Source organism: Phyllobates terribilis, unplaced genomic scaffold, assembly GCF_046119375.1.
Source record: "Phyllobates terribilis strain yellow unplaced genomic scaffold, ASM4611937v1 Scaffold_9__5_contigs__length_417890890, whole genome shotgun sequence".
NCBI lineage: Eukaryota > Metazoa > Chordata > Amphibia > Anura > Dendrobatidae > Phyllobates > Phyllobates terribilis.
In genome coordinates, this window is record NW_027362769.1 from 113,121,682 (window position 1) to 113,143,839 (window position 22,158).

The 22,158-nt window shown below is 48.5% G+C and overlaps 1 protein-coding gene across 3 annotated transcripts in view; it reads right to left on the reverse strand.

Moving 5' to 3' along the window:
* METAP1D (methionyl aminopeptidase type 1D, mitochondrial) overlaps positions 1-22,158 on the reverse strand; it is a 285,693-nt gene that overhangs the window by 82,988 nt on the left and 180,547 nt on the right. The window lies entirely within an intron of this gene.

Genomic DNA, 22,158 nt, shown 5'->3' on the forward strand with positions numbered 1-22,158 from the left:
AGTGATGTCACAGTGGTGGGGAATGTGCACAGTGATGTCACAATAGTGGGGAATATGCTTCGTGATGTCACAGTAGTGGGGAATGTGCACAGTGATGCCACAGTAGTGGACAATATGCACGGTGATGTCACAGTAGTGGGGAATGTGTACAGTGATGTCACAGTGGTGGGGAATGTGCACGGTGATGTCACAGTAGTGGACAATGTGCACGGTGATGTCACAGTAGTGGACAATGTGCACAGTGATGTCACAATAGTGGGGAATGTGCACAGTGATGTCACAATAGTGGGGAATGTGCACGGTGATGCCACAGCAGTGAGGAATGTGCACAGTGATGTCACATTAGTGGGGAATGTGCACAGTGACGCCACAGTAGTGGGGAATGTGCACAGTGACGCCACAGTAGTGGGGAATATGCTTACTGATGTCACAGTAGTGGGGAGTGTGCACAGTGATGCCACAGTAGTGGACAATATGCACGGTGATGTCACAGTAGTGGGGATGTGCACAATGATGTCACACTGGTGGGGAATGTGCACAGTGATGTCACAGTAGTGAACAATGTGTACGGTGATGTCACAGTAGTGGGGAATGTGCACAGTGATGTCACAGTAGTGAACAATGTGCACGGTGATGTCACAGTAGTGGGGAATGTGCAGTGATGTCACAGTAGTGTGGAATGTGCACAGCGATGCCACAGTAGTGGACAATATGCACAGTGATGTCACAGTAGTGGGGAATATGCTTACTGATGTCACAGTAGTGTGGAGTGTGCACAGTGATGTCACAGTAGTGGACAATATGCACGGTGATGTCACAGTAGTGGGGATGTGCACAGTGATGTCACAGTGGTGGGGAATGTGCACAGTGATGTCACAGTAGTGAACAATGTGTACAGTGATGTCACAGTAGTGAACAATGTGCACAGTGATGTCACAGTAGTGGACAATATGCACAGTGATGCCACAGTAGTGGACAATATGCACGGTGATGTCACAGTACTGGGGAATGTGCACAGTGATGCCACAGTAGTGGACAACATGCAAGGTGATGTCACAGTAGTGGGTAATGTGCACAGTGATGTCACAGTGGTGGGGAATATGCTCAGTGATGTTACAGTAGTGGACAATGTGCACGGTGATGTCACAATAGTGGGGAATGTGCACAGTAATGTCACAGTAGTGGGGAATGTGCACAGTGACGTCACAGTAGTGGGGAATATGCTTAGTGATGTCACAGTAGTGGGGAATGTGCTCAGTGATGTGACAGTAAAGAGAAATGTGCTCAGTGATGTCACAATAGTGGGGAATGAGCACAGTGATGTCACAGTGGTGGGGAAAGTGCACAGTGATGTCACAGTAGTGGGGAATGTGCACAGTGATGTCACAGTAGTGGGGAATGTGCACAGTGATGTCACAGTAGTGGGGAATGTGCACAGTGATGTCACAGTAGTGGGGAATATGCTTCGTGATGTCACAGTAGTGGGGAATGTGCACAGTGATGCCACAGTAGTGGACAATATGCACGGTGATGTCACAGTAGTGGGGAATGTGTACAGTGATGTCACAGTGGTGGGGAATGTGCACGGTGATGTCACAGTAGTGGACAATGTGCACGGTGATGTCACAGTAGTGGGGAATGTGCACAGTGATGTCAGAATAGTAGGAAATGTGCACAGTGATGTCACAATAGTGGGGAATGTGCACAGTGATGTCACAATAGTGGGGAATGTGCACAGTGATGCCACATTAGTGGACAATATGCACGGTGATGTCACAGTAGTGGGGAATGTGCACGGTGATGTCACAGTAGTGAGGAATGTGCACAGTGATGTCACAGTAGTGGGGAATGTGCACAGTGATGCCACAGTAGTGGACAATATGCACGGTGATGTCACAGTAGTGGGGAATGTGCACGGTGAAGTCACAGTTGTGGGGAATGTGCACGGTGATGTCACAGTAGTGGGGAATGAGCACAGTGATGTCACAGTACTGGGGAATGTGCACAGTGATGTCACAGTAGTGGGGAATAAGCTTAGTGATGTCACAGTAGTGGGGAATGTGCTCAGTGATGTGATAGTAGAGAGAAATGTGCACAGTGATGTCACAGTAGTGGGGAATATGCTTAGTGATGTCACAGTAGTGGGGAATGTGCTCAGTGATGTCACAGTCGTGGACAATGTGCATGGTGATGTCACAGTAGTGGGGAATGTGCACAGTGATGTCACAGTAGTGGGGAATGTGCACAGTGATGTCACAGTAGTGGGGAATATGCTTAGTGATGTCACAGTAGTGGGGAATGTGCTCAGTGATGTGACAGTAAAGAGAAATGTGCACAGTGATGTCACAGTAGTGGAGAATATGCTTAGTGATGTCACAGTAGTGGGGAATGTGCTCAGTGATGTCTCAGTAGTGGGGAATGTGCACAGTAATGTCACAGTAGTGGGGAATATGCTTAGTGATGTCACAGGAGTGGGGAATGTGCTCAGTGAAGTCACAGTAGTAGGGAATGTGCACAGTGATGTCACAGTAGTAGGGAATGTGCACAGTGATGGCACAGTAGTGAGGAATGTGCACAGTGATGCCACAGTAGTGGACAATATGCACGGTGATGTCACAGTAGGGGACAATGTGCACGGTGATGTCACAGTAGTGGGGAATGTGCACAGTGATGTCACAGTGGTGGGGAATGTGCACAGTGATGTCACAGTAGTGAGGAATGTGCACAGTGATGTCACTGTAGTGGACAATGTGCACGGTGTTGTCACAGTAGTGAGGAATGTGCACGGTGATGTCACAGTAGTGAGGAATGTGCACAGTGATGTCATAGTAGTGGGGAATGTGAACAGTGATGCCACAGTAGTGGGGAATGTGCACAGTGATGCCACAGTAGTGGATAATATGCACGGTGATGTCACAGTAGTGGGGAATGTGCACAGTGATGTCACAGTGGTGGGGAATGTGCACAGTGATGTCACAGTAGTGGACAATGTGCACGGTGATGTCATAGTAGTGGGGAATGTGCACAGTGATGTCACAATATTGGGGAATGTGCACAGTGATGACACAGAAGTGGGGAATGTGCACAGTGATGACACAGAAGTGGGGAATGTGCACAGTGATGTCACAGTAGTGGGGAATGTGCACAGTGATGTCACAGTAGTGGGGAATGTGCACAGTGATGTCACAGCAGTGGGGAATATGCTTAGTGATGTCACAGCAGTGGGGAATTTGCACAGTGATGCCACAGTAGTGGACAATATGCACGGTGATGTCACAGTAGTGGGGAGTTTGCACAGTGATGTCACAGTTGGGGGAATGTGCACGGTTATGTCACAGTAGTGGACAATGTGCACGGTGATGTCACAGTAGTGGGGAATGTGCACAGTGATGTCACAATAGTGGGGAATGTGCACAGTGATGTCACAATAGTGGGGAATGTGCACAGTGATGCCACAATAGTGGACAATATGCACGGTGATGTCACAGTAGTGGGGAATTTGCACGGTGATGTCACAGTAGTGAGGAATGTGCACAGTGATGTCACAGTAGTGGGGAATGTGCACAGTGATGCCACAGTAGTGGACAATATGCACGGTGATGTCACAGTAGTGGGGAATGTGCACGGTGATGTCACAGTAGTGGGGAATGTGCACAGTGATGTCACAGTAGTGGGGAATGTGCACAGTGATGCCACAGTAGTGGACAATATGCACGGTGATGTCACAGTAGTGGGGAATGTGCACAGTGAAGTCACAGTTGTGGGGAATGTGCACGGTGATGTCACAGTAGTGGGGAATGAGCACAGTGATGTCACAGTACTGGGGAATGTGCACAGTGATGTCACAGTAGTGGGGAATAAGCTTAGTGATGTCACAGTAGTGGGGAATGTGCTCAGTGATGTGATAGTAGAGAGAAATGTGCACAGTGATGTCACAGTAGTGGGGAATATGCTTAGTGATGTCACAGTAGTGGGGAATGTGCTCAGTGATGTCACAGTCGTGGACAATGTGCACGGTGATGTCACAGTAGTGGGGAATGTGCACAGTGATGTCACAGTAGTGGGGAATGTGCACAGTGATGTCACAGTAGTGGGGAATGTGCACAGTGATGTCACAGTAGTGGGGAATGTGCTCAGTGATGTCACAGTAGTGGGGAATGTGCTCAGTGATGTCACAGTAGTGGGGAATATGCTTAGTGATGTCACAGTAGTGGGGAATGTGCTCAGTGAAGTCACAGTAGTAGGGAATGTGCACAGTGATGTCACAGTAGTGGGGAATGTGCATAGTGATGGCACAGTAGTGAGGAATGTGCACAGTGATGCCACAGTAGTGGACAATATGCACGGTGATGTCACAGTAGGGGACAATGTGCACGGTGATGTCACAGTAGTGGGGAATGTGCACAGTGATGTCACAGTGGTGGGGAATGTGCACAGTGATGTCACAGTAGTGAGGAATGTGCACGGTGATGTCACAGTAGTGAGGAATGTGCACAGTGATGTCATAGTAGTGGGGAATGTGAACAGTGATGCCACAGTAGTGGGGAATGTGCACAGTGATGCCACAGTAGTGGGGAATGTGCACGGTGATGTCACAGTAGTGGGGAATGTGCACAGTGATTTCACAGTGGTGGGGAATGTGCACAGTGATGTCACAGTAGTGGACAATGTGCACGGTGATGTCATAGTAGTGGGGAATGTGCACAGTGATGTCACAATATTGGGGAATGTGCACAGTGATGACACAGTAGTGGGGAATGTGCACAGTGATGACACAGTAGTGGGGAATGTGCACAGTGATGTCACAGTAGTGGGGAATATGCTTAGTGATGTCACAGCAGTGGGGAATTTGCACAGTGATGCCACAGTAGTGGACAATATGCACGGTGATGTCACAGTAGTGGGGAGTTTGCACAGTGATGTCACAGTTGTGGGGAATGTGCACGGTGATGTCACAGTAGTGGGGAATGTGCACAGTGATGTCACAATAGTGGGGAATGTGCACAGTGATGTCACAATAGTGGGGAATGTGCACAGTGATGCCACAGTAGTGGACAATATGCAAGGTGATGTCACAGTAGTGGGGAATTTGCACGGTGATGTCACAGTAGTGAGGAATGTGCACAGTGATGTCACAGTAGTGAGGAATGTGCACAGTGATGCCACAGTAGTGGGGAAAGTGCACGGTGATGCCACAGTAGTGGGGAAAGTGCACGGTGATGTCACAGTAGTGGGGAAAGTGCACGGTGATGTCACACTAGTGGGGAATGTGCACGGTGATGTCACAGTAGTGGGGAATGTGCACGGTGATGTCACAGTAGTGGGGAATGTGCACGGTGATGTCACAGTAGTGGGGAATATGCTTACTGATGTCACAGTAGAGGGGAGTGTGCACAGTGATGCCACAGTAGTGGACAATATGCACGGTGATGTCACAGTAGTGGGGATGTGCACAGTGATGTCACAGTGGTGGGGAATGTGCACAGTGATGTCACAGTAGTGAACAATGTGTACGTTGATGTCACAGTAGTGGGGAATGTGCACAGTGATGTCACATTAGTGAACAATGTGCATGGTGATGTCACAGTAGTGGGGAATGTGCACAGTGATATCACAGTAGTGGGGAATGTGCACAGCGATGTCACAGTAGTGGACAATATGCACGGTGATGTCACAGTAGTGGGGAATATGAACGGTGATGTCACAGTAGTGAGGAATGTGCACAGTGATGTCACAGTAGTGGACAATATGCACAGTGATGTCACAGTAGTGGGTTATGTGCACAGTGATGCCACAGTAGTGGACAATATGCACGGTGATGTCACAGTAGTGGGGAATGTGCACAGTGATGCCACAGTAGTGGACAACGTGCACTGTGATGTCACAGTAGTGGGTAATGTGCACAGTAATGTCACAGTAGTGGGGAATGTGCACAGTGACGTCACAGTAGTGGGGAATATGCTTAGTGATGTCACAGTAGTGGGGAATGTGCTCAGTGATGTGACAGTAAAGAGAAATGTGCTCAGTGATGTCACAATAGTGGGGAATATGGTTAGTGATGTCACAGTAGTGGGGAATGTGCTCAGTGATGTCACAGTAGTGGGGAATGTGCTCAGTGATGTCACAGTAGTGGGGAATGTGCTCAGTGATGTCACTGTAGTGGACAATGTGCACGGTGATGTCACAGTAGTGGACAATGTGCACGGTGATGTCACAGTAGTGAGGAATGTGCACAGTGATGTCACAGTAGTGGGGAATGTGCAGAGTGATGCCACAGAAGTGGACAATATGTAAGGTGATGTCACAGTAGGGGACAATGTGCACGGTAATGTCACAGTAGTGAGGAATGTGCACAGTGATGTCACAGTAGTGGGGAATGTGCACAGTGATGTCACAGTGGTGGGGAATGTGCACAGTGATGTCACAATAGTGGGGAATATGCTTCGTGATGTCACAGTAGTGGGGAATGTGCACAGTGATGCCACAGTAGTGGACAATATGCACGGTGATGTCACAGTAGTGGGGAATGTGTACAGTGATGTCACAGTGGTGGGTAATGTGCACGGTGATGTCACAGTAGTGGACAATGTGCACGGTGATGTCACAGTAGTGGGGAATGTGCACAGTGATGTCACAATAGTGGGGAATGTGCACAGTGATGTCACAATAGTGGGGAACATGCACAGTGATGCCACAGTAGTGGACAATATGCACGGTGATGCCACAGCAGTGAGGAATGTGCACAGTGATGTCACAGTAGTGGGGAATGTGCACAGTGACGCCACAGTAGTGGGGAATGTGCACAGTGATGTCACAGTAGTGGGGAATATGCTTACTGATGTCACAGTAGTGGGGAGTGTGCACAGTGATGCCACAGTAGTGGACAATATGCACGGTGATGTCACAGTAGTGGGGATGTGCACAGTGATGTCACAGTGGTGGGGAATGTGCACAGTGATGTCACAGTAGTGAACAATGTGTACAGTGATGTCACAGTAGTGAGGAATGTGCACAGTGATGTCACAGTAGTGGACAATATGCACAGTGATGCCACAGTAGTGGACAATATGCACGGTGATGTCACAGTAGTGGGGAATGTGCACAGTGATGCCACAGTAGTGGACAACATGCAAGGTGATGTCACAGTAGTGGGTAATGTGCACAGTGATGTCACAGTGGTGGGGAATATGCTCAGTGATGTCACAGTAGTGGACAATGTGCACGGTGATGTCACAGTAGTGGGGAATGTGCACAGTAATGTCACAGTAGTGGGGAATGTGCACAGTGACGTCACAGTAGTGGGGAATATGCTTAGTGATGTCACAGTAGTGGGGAATGTGCTCAGTGATGTGACAGTAAAGAGAAATGTGCTCAGTGATGTCACAATAGTGGGGAATGAGCACAGTGATGTCACAGTGGTGGGGAAAGTGCACAGTGATGTCACAGTAGTGGGGAATGTGCACAGTGATGTCACAGTAGTGGGGAATGTGCACAGTGATGCCACAGTAGTGGACAATATGCACGGTGATGTCACAGTAGTGGGGAATGTGTACAGTGATGTCACAGTGGTGGGGAATGTGCACGGTGATGTCACAGTAGTGGACAATGTGCACGGTGATGTCACAGTAGTGGGGAATGTGCACAGTGATGTCACAATAGTGGGAAATGTGCACAGTGATGTCACAATAGTGGGGAATGTGCACAGTGATGCCACATTAGTGGACAATATGCACGGTGATGTCACAGTAGTGGGGAATGTGCACGGTGATGTCACAGTAGTGAGGAATGTGCACAGTGATGTCACAGTAGTGGGGAATGTGCACGGTGAAGTCACAGTTGTGGGTAATGTGCACGGTGATGTCACAGTAGTGGGGAATGAGCACAGTGATGTCACAGTACTGGGGAATGTGCACAGTGATGTCACAGTAGTGGGGAATAAGCTTAGTGATGTCACAGTAGTGGGGACTGTGCTCAGTGATGTCACAATAGTGGGGAATGTGCACAGTGATGTCACAATAGTTGGGAATGTGCACAGTGATGCCACAGTAGTGGACAATATGCACGGTGATGTCACAGTAGTGGGGAATTTGCACGGTGATGTCACAGTAGTGAGGAATGTGCACAGTGATGTCACAGTAGTGGGGAATGTGCACAGTGATGCCACAGTAGTGGACAATATGCACGGTGATGTCACAGTAGTGGGGAATGTGCACGGTGATGTCACAGTAGTGAGGAATGTGCACAGTGATGTCACAGTAGTGGGGAATGTGCACAGTGATGCCACAGTAGTGGACAATATGCACGGTGATGTCACAGTAGTGGGGAATGTGCACGGTGATGTCACAGTAGTGAGGAATGTGCACAGTGATGTCACAGTAGTTGGGAATGTGCACAGTGATGCCACAGTAGTGGACAATATGCACGGTGATGTCACAGTAGTGGGGAATGTGCACGGTGAAATCACAGTTGTGGGGAATGTGCACGGTGATGTCACAGTAGTGGGGAATGAGCACAGTGATGTCACAGTACTGGGGAATGTGCACAGTGATGTCACAGTAGTGGGGAATAAGCTTAGTGATGTCACAGTAGTGGGGAATGTGCTCAGTGATGTGATAGTAGAGAGAAATGTGCACAGTGATGTCACAGTAGTGGGGAATATGCTTAATGATGTCACAGTTGTGGGGAATGTGCTCAGTGATGTCACAGTCGTGGACAATGTGCATGGTGATGTCACAGTAGTGGGGAATGTGCACAGTGATGTCACAGTAGTGGGGAATGTGCACAGTGATGTCACAGTAGTGGGGAATATGCTTAGTGATGTCACAGTAGTGGGGAATGTGCTCAGTGATGTGACAGTAAAGAGAAATGTGCACAGTGATGTCACAGTAGTGGGGAATATGCTTAATGATGTCACAGTAGTGGGGAATGTGCTCAGTGATGTCACAGTAGTGGGGAATCTGCACAGTAATGTCACAGTAGTGGGGAATATCCTTAGTGAAGTCACAGTAGTAGGGAATGTGCACAGTGATGTCACAGTAGTGGGGAATGTGCATAGTGATGGCACAGTAGTGAGGAATGTGCACAGTGATGCCACAGTAGTGGACAATATGCACGGTGATGTCACAGTAGGGGACAATGTGCACGGTGATGTCACAGTAGTGGGGAATGTGCACAGTGATGTCACAGTGGTGGGGAATGTGCACAGTGATGTCACAGTAGTGAGGAATGTGCACAGTGATGTCACTGTAGTGGACAATGTGCACGGTGTTGTCACAGTAGTGAGGAATGTGCACGGTGATGTCACAGTAGTGAGGAATGTGCACAGTGATGTCATAGTAGTGGGGAATGTGAACAGTGATGCCACAGTAGTGGGGAATGTGCACAGTGATGCCACAGTAGTGGATAATATGCACGGTGATGTCACAGTAGTGGGGAAAGTGCACGGTGATGTCACACTAGTGGGGAATGTGCACGGTGATGTCACAGTAGTGGGGAATGTGCACGGTGATGTCACAGTAGTGGGGAATGTGCACGGTGATGTCACAGTAGTGGGGAATGTGCACAGTGATTTCACAGTAGTGGGGAATGTGCTCAGTGATGTGATAGTAGAGAGAAATGTGCACAGTGATGTCACAGTAGTGGGGAATATGCTTAGTGATGTCACAGTAGTGGGGAATGTGCTCAGTGATGTCACAGTCGTGGACAATGTGCACGGTGATGTCACAGTAGAGGGAATGGGCACAGTGATGTCACAGTAGTGGGGAATGTGCACAGTGATGTCACAGTAGTGGGGAATGTGCACAGTGATGTCACAGTAGTGGGGAATGTGCACAGTGATGTCACAGTAGTGGGGAATATACTTAGTGATGTCACAGTAGTGGGGAATGTCCTCAGTGATGTGACAGTAAAGAGAAATGTGCACAGTGATGTCACAGTAGTGGGTAATATGCTTAGTGATGTCACAGTAGTGGGGAATGTGCTCAGTGATGTCACAGTCGTGGACAATGTGCACGGTTATGTCACAATAGTGGGGAATGTGCAAAGTGATGTCACAGTAGTGGTGAATGTGCACAGTGATGTCACAGTAGTGGGGAATATGCTTAGTGATGTCACAGTAGTGGGGAATGTGCTCAGTGATGTGACAGTAAAGAGCAATGTGCACAGTGATGTCACAGTAGTGGGAAATATGTTTAGTGATGTCACAGTAGTGGGGAATGTGCTCAGTGATGTCACAGTAGTTGGGAGTGTGCACAGTGATGCCACAGTAGTGGACAATATGCACGGCAATGTCACAGTAGGGGACAATGTGCACGGTAAAGTCAAAGTAGTGAGGAATGTGCACAGTGATGTCACAGTAGTGGGGAATGTGCACAGTGATACCACAGTAGGGGACAATGTGCACGGTGATGTCACAGTAGTGAGGAATGTGCACAGTGATGTCACAGTAGTGGGGAATGTGCACAGTGATGTCACAGTGGTGGGGAATATGCTCAGTGATGTCACAGTAGTGGGGAATGTGCACAGTGATGTCACAAAAGTGGGGAATGTGCACAGTAACATCACAGTAGTGAGGAATCTGCACAGTGATGTCACTGAAGTGGGGAATATGCTCAGTGATGTCACAGTAGTGGACAATGTGCACGGTGATGTCACAGTAGTATGGAATGTGCACAGTGATGTCACTGCAGTGGGGATGTGCACAGTGATGTCACAGTAGTGGGGAATGTGCACAGTGATGTCACAGTAGTGGGGAATATGCTTACTGATGTCACAGTAGTGGGGAGTGTGCACAGTGATGCCACAGTAGTGGACAATATGCACGGTGATGTCACAGTAGTGGGGATGTGCACAGTGATGTCACAGTGGTGGGGAATGTGCACAGTGATGTCACAGTAGTGAACAATGTGTACGGTGATGTCACAGTAGTGGGGAATGTGCACAGTGATGTCACATTAGTGAACAATGTGCATGGTGATGTCACAGTAGTGGGGAATGTGCACAGTGATATCACAGTAGTGGGGAATGTGCACAGCGATGTCACAGTAGTGGACAATATGCACGGTGATGTCACAGTAGTGGGGAATATGAACGGTGATGTCACAGTAGTGAGGAATGTGCACAGTGATGTCACAGTAGTGGACAATATGCACAGTGATGTCACAGTAGTGGGTTATGTGCACAGTGATGCCACAGTAGTGGACAATATGCACGGTAATGTCACAGTAGTGGGGAATGTGCACAGTGATGCCACAGTAGTGGACAACGTGCACTGTGATGTCACAGTAGTGGGTAATGTGCACAGTAATGTCACAGTAGTGGGGAATGTGCACAGTGACGTCACAGTAGTGGGGAATATGCTTAGTGATGTCACAGTAGTGGGGAATGTGCTCAGTGATGTGACAGTAAAGAGAAATGTGCTCAGTGATGTCACAATAGTGGGGAATATGGTTAGTGATGTCACAGTAGTGGGGAATGTGCTCAGTGATGTCACAGTAGTGGGGAATGTGCACAGTGATGTCACAGTAGTGAGGAATGTGCACAGTGATGTCACTGTAGTGGACAATGTGCACGGTGATGTCACAGTAGTGGACAATGTGCACGGTGATGTCACAGTAGTGAGGAATGTGCACAGTGATGTCACAGTAGTGGGGAATGTGCACAGTGATGTCACAGTGGTGGGGAATGTGCACAGTGATGTCACAATAGTGGGGAATGTGCTTCGTGATGTCACAGTAGTGGGGAATGTGCACAGTGATGCCACAGTAGTGGACAATATGCACGGTGATGTCACAGTAGTGGGGAATGTGTACAGTGATGTCACAGTGGTGGGTAATGTGCACGGTGATGTCACAGTAGTGGACAATGTGCACGGTGATGTCACAGTAGTGGGGAATGTGCACAGTGATGTCACAGTAGTGGGGAATGTGCACAGTGATGTCACAGTAGTGAGGAATGTGCACAGTGATGTCACTGTAGTGGACAATGTGCACGGTGATGCCACAGTAGTGGACAATATGCACGGTGATGCCACAGCAGTGAGGAATGTGCACAGTGATGTCACAGTAGTGGGGAATGTGCACAGTGACGCCACAGTAGTGGGGAATGTGCACGGTGATGTCACAGTAGTGGGGAATATGCTTACTGATGTCACAGTAGTGGGGAGTGTGCACAGTGATGCCACAGTAGTGGACAATATGCACGGTGATGTCACAGTAGTGGGGATGTGCACAGTGATGTCACAGTGGTGGGGAATGTGCACAGTGATGTCACAGTAGTGGGGAATATGCTTAGTGATGTCACAGCAGTGGGGAATGTGCTCAGTGATGTCACAGTCGTGGACAATGTGCACGGTTATGTCACAATAGTGGGGAATGTGCAAAGTGATGTCACAGTAGTGGTGAATGTGCACAGTGATGTCACAGTAGTGGGGAATATGCTTAGTGATGTCACAGTAGTGGGGAATGTGCTCAATGATGTGACAGTAAAGAGCAATGTGCACAGTGATGTCACAGTAGTGGGAAATATGCTTAGTGATGTCACAGTAGTGGGGAATGTGCTCAGTGATGTCACAGTAGTGGGGAGTGTGCACAGTGATGCCACAGTAGTGGACAATATGCACGGCAATGTCACAGTAGGGGACAATGTGCACGGTAAAGTCAAAGTAGTGAGGAATGTGCACAGTGATGTCACAGTAGTGGGGAATGTGCACAGTGATACCACAGTAGGGGACAATGTGCACGGTGATGTCACAGTAGTGAGGAATGTGCACAGTGATGTCACAGTAGTGGGGAATGTGCACAGTGATGTCACAGTGGTGGGGAATATGCTCAGTGATGTCACAGTAGTGGGGAATGTGCACAGTGATGTCACAAAAGTGGGGAATGTGCACAGTAACATCAGAGTAGTGAGGAATGTGCACAGTGATGTCACTGAAGTGGGGAATATGCTCAGTGATGTCTCAGTAGTGGACAATGTGCACGGTGATGTCACAGTAGTGTGGAATGTGCACAGTGATGTCACTGCAGTGGGGATGTGCACAGTGATGTCACAGTAGTGGGGAATGTGCACAGTGATGTCACAGTAGTGGGGAATGTGCTTACTGATGTCACAGTAGTGGGGAGTGTGCACAGTGATGCCACAGTAGTGGACAATATGCACGGTGATGTCACAGTAGTGGGGATGTGCACAGTGTTGTCACAGTGGTGGGGAATGTGCACAGTGATGTCACAGTAGTGAACAATGTGTACGGTGATGTCACAGTAGTGGGGAATGTGCACAGTGATGTCACATTAGTGAACAATGTGCATGGTGATGTCACAGTAGTGGGGAATGTGCACAGTGATTTCACAGTAGTGGGGAATGTGCACAGCGATGTCACAGTAGTGGACAATATGCACGGTGATGTCACAGTAGTGGGGAATATGAACGGTGATGTCACAGTAGTGAGGAATGTGCACAGTGATGTCACAGTACTGGACAATATGCACAGTGATGTCACAGTAGTGGGTTATGTGCACAGTGATGCCACAGTAGTGGACAATATGCACGGTGATGTCACAGTAGTGGGGAATGTGCACAGTGATGCCACAGTAGTGGACAACGTGCACTGTGATGTCACAGTAGTGGGTAATGTGCACAGTAATGTCACAGTAGTGGGGAATGTGCACAGTGACGTCACAGTAGTGGGGAATATGCTTAGTGATGTCACAGTAGTGGGGAATGTGCTCAGTGATGTGACAGTAAAGAGAAATGTGCTCAGTGATGTCACAATAGTGGGGAATATGGTTAGTGATGTCACAGTAGTGGGGAATGTGCTCAGTGATGTCACAGTAGTGGGGAATGTGCACAGTGATGTCACAGTAGTGAGGAATGTGCACAGTGATGTCACAGTAGTGAGGAATGTGCACGGTGATGTCACAGTAGTGAGGAATGTGCACAGTGATGTCACAGTAGTGAGGAATGTGCACAGTGATGTCACAGTAGTGGGGAATGTGCAGAGTGATGCCACAGAAGTGGACAATATGTAAGGTGATGTCACAGTAGGGGACAATGTGCACGGTAATGTCACAGTAGTGAGGAATGTGCACAGTGATGTCACAGTAGTGGGGAATGTGCACAGTGATGTCACAGTGGTGGGGAATGTGCACAGTGATGTCACAATAGTGGGGAATGTGCACAGTGATGCCACAGTAGTGGACAATATGCACGGTGATGTCACAGTAGTGGGGATGTGCACAGTGATGTCACAGTGGTGGGGAATGTGCACAGTGATGTCATAGTAGTGAACAATGTGTACAGTGATGTCACAGTAGTGAGGAATGTGCACAGTGATGTCACAGTAGTGGACAATATGCACAGTGATGCCACAGTAGTGGACAATATGCACGGTGATGTCACAGTAGTGGGGAATGTGCACAGTGATGCCACAGTAGTGGACAACATGCAAGGTGATGTCACAGTGGTGGGTAATGTGCACGGTGATGTCACAGTGGTGGGTAATGTGCACGGTGATGTCACAGTAGTGGGGAATGTGCACAGTGATGTCACAGTAGTGGGGAATGTGCACAGTGATGTCACAGTAGTGGGGAATGTGCACAGTGATGTCACAGTAGTGGGGAATGTGCACAGTGATGTCACAGTAGTGAGGAATGTGCACAGTGATGTCACTGTAGTGGACAATGTGCACGGTGATGCCACAGTAGTGGACAATATGCACGGTGATGCCACAGCAGTGAGGAATGTGCACAGTGATGTCACAGTAGTGGGGAATGTGCACAGTGACGCCACAGTGGTGGGGAATGTGTACAGTGATGTCACAGTAGTGGGGAATATGCTTACTGATGTCACAGTAGTGGGGAGTGTGCACAGTGATGCCACAGTAGTGGACAATATGCACGGTGATGTCACAGTAGTGGGGATGTGCACAGTGATGTCACAGTGGTGGGGAATGTGCACAGTGATGTCATAGTAGTGAACAATGTGTACAGTGATGTCACAGTAGTGAGGAATGTGCACAGTGATGTCACAGTAGTGGACAATATGCACAGTGATGCCACAGTAGTGGACAATATGCACGGTGATGTCACAGTAGTGGGGAATGTGCACAGTGATGCCACAGTAGTGGACAACATGCAAGGTGATGTCACAGTAGTGGGTAATGTGCACAGTGATGTCACAGTGGTGGGGAATATGCTCAGTGATGTCACAGTAGTGGACAATGTGCACGGTGATGTCACAGTAGTGGGGAATGTGCACAGTAATGTCACAGTAGTGGGGAATGTGCACAGTGACGTCACAGTAGTGGGGAATATGCTTAGTGATGTCACAGTAGTGGGGAATGTGCTCAGTGATGTGACAGTAAAGAGAAATGTGCTCAGTGATGTCACAATAGTGGGTAATGAGCACAGTGATGTCACAGTGGTGGGGAAAGTGCACAGTGATGTCACAGTAGTGGGGAATGTGCATAGTGATGTCACAGTAGTGGGGAATGTGCACAGTGATGTCACAGTAGTGGGGAATGTGCACAGTGATGTCACAGTAGTGGGGAATATGCTTCGTGATGTCACAGTAGTGGGGAATGTGCACAGTGATGCCACAGTAGTGGACAATATGCACGGTGATGTCACAGTAGTGGGGAATGTGTACAGTGATGTCACAGTGGTGGGGAATGTGCACGGTGATGTCACAGTAGTGGACAATGTGCACGGTGATGTCACAGTAGTGGACAATGTGCACGGTGATGTCACAGTAGTGGGGAATGTGCACAGTGATGTCACAATAGTGGGAAATGTGCACAGTGATGTCACATTAGTGGACAATATGCACGGTGATGTCACAATAGTGGGGAATGTGCACGGTGATGTCACAGTAGTGAGGAATGTGCACAGTGATGTCACAGTAGTGGGGAATGTGCACAGTGATGCCACAGTAGTGGACAATATGCACGGTGATGTCACAGTAGTGGGGAATGTGCACGGTGAAGTCACAGTTGTGGGGAATGTGCACGGTGATGTCACAGTAGTGGGGAATGAGCACAGTGATGTCACAGTACTGGGGAATGTGCACAGTGATGTCACAGTAGTGGGGAATAAGCTTAGTGATGTCACAGTAGTGGGGAATGTGCTCAGTGATGTGATAGTAGAGAGAAATGTGCACAGTGATGTCACAGTAGTGGGGAATGTGCACAGTGATGTCACAGTGGTGGGGAATGTGCACAGTGATGTCACAGTAGTGGACAATGTGCACGGTGATGTCATAGTAGTGGGGAATGTGCACAGTGATGTCACAATATTGGGGAATGTGCACAGTGATGACACAGTAGTGGGGAATGTGCACAGTGATGTCACAGTAGTGGGGAATGTTCACAGTGATGTCACAGTAGTGGGGAATATGCTTAGTGATGTCACAGTAGTGGGGAATGTGCTCAGTGATGTGACAGTAAAGAGAAATGTGCACAGTGATGTCACAGTAGTGGGGAATATGCTTAGTGATGTCACAGTTGTGGGGAATGTGCTCAGTGATGTCACAGTAGTGGGGAATGTGCACAGTAATGTCACAGTAGTGGGGAATATGCTTAGTGATGTCACAGTAGTGGGGAATGTGCTCAGTGAAGTCACAGTAGTAGGGAATGTGCACAGTGATGTCACAGTAGTAGGGAATGTGCACAGTGATGGCACAGTAGTGAGGAATGTGCACAGTGATGCCACAGTAGTGGACAATATGCACGGTGATGTCACAGTAGGGGACAATGTGCACGGTGATGTCACAGTAGTGGGGAATGTGCACAGTGATGTCACAGTGGTGGGGAATGTGCACAGTGATGTCACAGTAGTGGACAATGTGCACGGTGTTGTCACAGTAGTGAGGAATGTGCACGGTGTTGTCACAGTAGTGAGGAATGTGCACGGTGATGTCACAGTAGTGAGGAATGTGCACAGTGATGTCATAGTAGTGGGGAATGTGAACAGTGATGCCACAGTAGTGGGGAATGTGCACAGTGATGCCACAGTAGTGGATAATATGCACGGTGATGTCACAGTAGTGGGGAATGTGCACAGTGATGTCACAGTAGTGGACAATGTGCACGGTGATGTCATAGTAGTGGGGAATGTGCACAGTGATGTCACAATATTGGGGAATGTGCACAGTGATGACACATTAGTGGGGAATGTGCACAGTGATGTCACAGTAGTGGGGAATATGCTTAGTGATGTCACAGCAGTGGGGAATTTGCACAGTGATGCCACAGTAGTGGACAATATGCACGGTGATGTCACAGTAGTGGGGAGTTTGCACAGTGATGTCACAGTTGTGGGGAATGTGCACGGTTATGTCACAGTAGTGGACAATGTGCACGGTGATGTCACAGTAGTGGGGAATGTGCACAGTGATGTCACAATAGTGGGGAATGTGCACAGTGATGTCACAATAGTGGGGAATGTGCACAGTGATGCCATAGTAGTGGACAATATGCACGGTGATGTCACAGTAGTGGGGAAAGTGCACAGTGATGTCACACTAGTGGGGAATGTGCACGGTGATGTCACAGTAGTGGGGAATGTGCACGGTGATGTCACAGTAGTGGGGAATGTGCACGGTGATGTCACAGTAGTGGGGAATGTGCACGGTGATGTCACAGTAGTGGGGAATGTGCACGGTGATGTCACAGTAGTGGGGAATGTGCACGGTGATGTCACAGTAGTGGGGAATGTGCACGGTGATGTCACAGTAGTGGGGAATGTGCACAGTGATTTCACACTAGTGGGGAATATGATTAGTGATGTCACAGTAGTGGGGAATGTGCTCAGTGATGTGATAGTAGAGAGAAATGTGCACAGTGATGTCACAGTAGTGGGGAATATGCTTAGTGATGTCACAGTAGTGGGGAATGTGCTCAGTGATGTCACAGTCGTGGACAATGTGCACGGTGATGTCACAGTAGAGGGAATGGGCACAGTGATGTCACAGTAGTGGGGAATGTGCACAGTGATGTCACAGTAGTGGGGAATGTGCACAGTGATGTCACAGTAGTGGGGAATATACTTAGTGATGTCACAGTAGTGGGGAATGTGCTCAGTGATGTGACAGTAAAGAGCAATGTGCACAGTGATGTCACAGTAGTGGGAAATATGCTTATTGATGTCACAGTAGTGGGGAATGTGCTCAGTGATGTCACAGTAGTGGGGAGTGTGCACAGTGATGCCACAGTAGTCGACAATATGCACGGTAATGTCACAGTAGGGGACAATGTGCACGGTAAAGTCAAAGTAGTGAGGAATGTGCACAGTGATGTCACAGTAGTGGGGAATGTGCACAGTGATACCACAGTAGGGGACAATTTGCACGGTGATGTCACAGTAGTGAGGAATGTGCACAGTGATGTCACAGTAGTGGGGAATGTGCACAGTGATGTCACAGTAGTGGGGAATGTGCACAGTGATGTCACAGTGGTGGGGAATATGCTCAGTGATGTCACAGTAGTGGGGAATGTGCACAGTGATGTCACAATAGTGGGGAATGTGCACAGTAACATCACAGTAGTGAGGAATGTGCACAGGGATGTCACTGAAGTGGGGAATATGCTCAGTGATGTCACAGTAGTGGACAATGTGCACGGTGATGTCACAGTAGTGGGGAATGTGCACGGTGATGTCACAGTAGTGTGGAATGTGCACAGTGATGTCACTGTAGTGGGGATGTGCACAGTGATGTCACAGTAGTGGGGAATGTGCACAATGATGTCACAGTAGTGGGGAATATGCTTACTGATGTCACAGTAGTGGGGAGTGTGCACAGTGATGCCACAGTAGTGGACAATATGCACGGTGATGTCACAGTAGTGGGGATGTGCACAGTGATGTCACAGTGGTGGGGAATGTGCACAGTGATGTCACAGTAGTGAAAAATGTGTACGGTGATGTCACAGTAGTGGGGAATGTGCACAGTGATGTCACATTAGTGAACAATGTGCATGGTGATGTCACAGTAGTGGGGAATGTGCACAGTGATGTCACAGTAGTGGGGAATATGAACGGTGATGTCACAGTAGTGAGGAATGTGCACAGTGATGTCACAGTAGTGGACAATATGCACAGTGATGTCACAGTAGTGGGTTATGTGCACAGTGATGCCACAGTAGTGGACAATATGCACGGTGATGTCACAGTAGTGGGGAATGTGCACAGTGATGCCACAGTAGTGGACAACGTGCACTGTGATGTCACAGTAGTGGGTAATGTGCACAGTAATGTCACAGTAGTGGGGAATGTGCACAGTGACGTCACAGTAGTGGGGAATATGCTTAGTGATGTCACAGTAGTGGGGAATGTGCTCAGTGATGTGACAGTAAAGAGAAATGTGCTCAGTGATGTCACAGTAGTGGGGAATGTGCTCAGTGATGTCACAGTAGTGGGGAATGTGCTCAGTGATGTCACAGTAGTGGGGAATGTGCACAGTGATGTCACAGTAGTGAGGAATGTGCACAGTGATGTCACTGTAGTGGACAATGTGCACGGTGATGTCACAATAGTGGACAATGTGCACGGTGATGTCACAGTAGTGAGGAATGTGCACAGTGATGTCACAGTAGTGGGGAATGTGCAGAGTGATGCCACAGAAGTGGACAATATGTACGGTGATGTCACAGTAGGGGACAATGTGCACGGTAATGTCACAGTAGTGAGGAATGTGCACAGTGATGTCACAGTAGTGGGGAATGTGCACAGTGATGTCACAGTGGTGGGGAATGTGCACAGTGATGTCACAATAGTGGAGAATATGCTTCGTGATGTCACAGTAGTGGGGAATGTGCACAGTGATGCCACAGTAGTGGACAATATGCACGGTGATGTCACAGTAGTGGGGAATGTGTACAGTGATGTCACAGTGGTGGGTAATGTGCACGGTGATGTCACAGTAGTGGGGAATATGCTTACTGATGTCACAGTAGTGGGGAATGTGTACAGTGATGTCACAATAGTGGGGAATGTGCACAGTGATGTCACAATAGTGGGGAACATGCACAGTGATGCCACAGTAGTGGACAATATGCACGGTGATGCCACAGCAGTGAGGAATGTGCACAGTGATGTCACAGTAGTGGGGAATGTGCACAGTGACGCCACAGTAGTGGGGAATGTGCACAGTGATGTCACAGTAGTGGGGAATATGCTTACTGATGTCACAGTAGTGGGGAGTGTGCACAGTGATGTCACAATAGTGGGGAATGTGCACAGTGATGTCACAATAGTGGGGAACATGCACAGTGATGCCACAGTAGTGGACAATATGCACGGTGATGCCACAGCAGTGAGGAATGTGCACAGTGATGTCACAGTAGTGGGGAATGTGCACAGTGACGCCACAGTAGTGGGGAATGTGCACAGTGATGTCACAGTAGTGGGGAATATGCTTACTGATGTCACAGTAGTGGGGAGTGTGCACAGTGATGCCACAGTAGTGGACAATATGCACGGTGATGTCACAGTAGTGGGGATGTGCACAATGATGTCACAGTGGTGGGGAATGTGCACAGTGATGTCGCAGTAGTGAACAATGTGCACGGTGATGTCCCAGTAGTGGGGAATGTGCAGTGATGTCACAGTAGTGGGGAATGTGCACAGCGATGCCACAGTAGTGGACAATATGCACAGTGATGTCACAGTAGTGGGGAATATGCTTACTGATGTCACAGTAGTGGGGAGTGTGCACAGTGATGTCACAGTGGTGGGGAATGTGCACAGTGATGTCACAGTAGTGAACAATGTGTACAGTGATGTCACAGTAGTGAACAATGTGCACAGTGATGTCACAGTAGTGGACAATATGCACAGTGATGCCACAGTAGTGGACAATATGCACGGTGATGTCACAGTAGTGGGGAATGTGCACAGTGATGCCACAGTAGTGTACAACATGCAAGGTGATGTCACAGTAGTGGGTAATGTGCACAGTGATGTCACAGTGGTGGGGAATATGCTCAGTGATGTCACAGTAGTGGACAATGTGCACGGTGATGTCACAGTAGTGGGGAATGTGCACAGTAATGTCACAGTAGTGGGGAATGTGCACAGTGACGTCACAGTAGTGGGGAATATGCTTAGTGATGTCACAGTAGTGGGGAATGTGCTCAGTGATGTGACAGTAAAGAAAAATGTGCTCAGTGATGTCACAATAGTGGGGAATGAGCAGAGTGATGTCACAGTGGTGGGGAAAGTGCACAGTGATGTCACAGTAGTGGGGAATGTGCACAGTGATGTCACAGTAGTGGGGAATGTGCACAGTGATGTCACAGTAGTGGGGAATGTGCACAGTGATGTCACAGTAGTGGGGAATATGCTTCGTGATGTGACAGTAGTGGGGAATGTGCACAGTGATGCCACAGTAGTGGGGAATGTGCACGGTGATGTCACAGTAGTGGACAATGTGCACGGTGATGTCACAGTAGTGGACAATGTGCACGGTGATGTCACAGTAGTGGGGAATGTGCACAGTGATGTCACAATAGTGGGAAATGTGCACAGTGATGTCACAATAGTGGGGAATGTGCACAGTGATGGGACATTAGTGGACAATATGCACGGTGATGTCACAGTAGTGGGGAATGTGCACGGTGATGTCACAGTAGTGAGGAATGTGCACAGTGATGTCACAGTAGTGGGGAATGTGCACAGTGATGCCACAGTAGTGGACAATATGCACGGTGATGTCACAGTAGTGGGGAATGTGCACGGTGAAGTCACAGTTGTGGGGAATGTGCACAGTGATGTCACAGTACTGGGGAATGAGCACAGTGATGTCACAGTACTGGGGAATGTGCACAGTGATGTCACAGTAGTGGGGAATAAGCTTAGTGATGTCACAGTAGTGGGGAATGTGCTCAGTGATGTGATAGTAGAGAGAAATGTGCACAGTGATGTCACAGTAGTGGGGAATATGCTTAGTGATGTCACAGTAGTGGGGAATGTGCTCAGTGATGTCACAGTAGTGGACAATGTGCATGGTGATGTCACAGTAGTGGGGAATGTGCACAGTGATGTCACAGTAGTGGGGAATGTGCACAGTGATGTCACAGTAGTGGGGAATATGCTTAGTGATGTCACAGTAGTGGGGAATATGCTCAGTGATGTGACAGTAAAGAGAAATGTGCACAGTGATGTC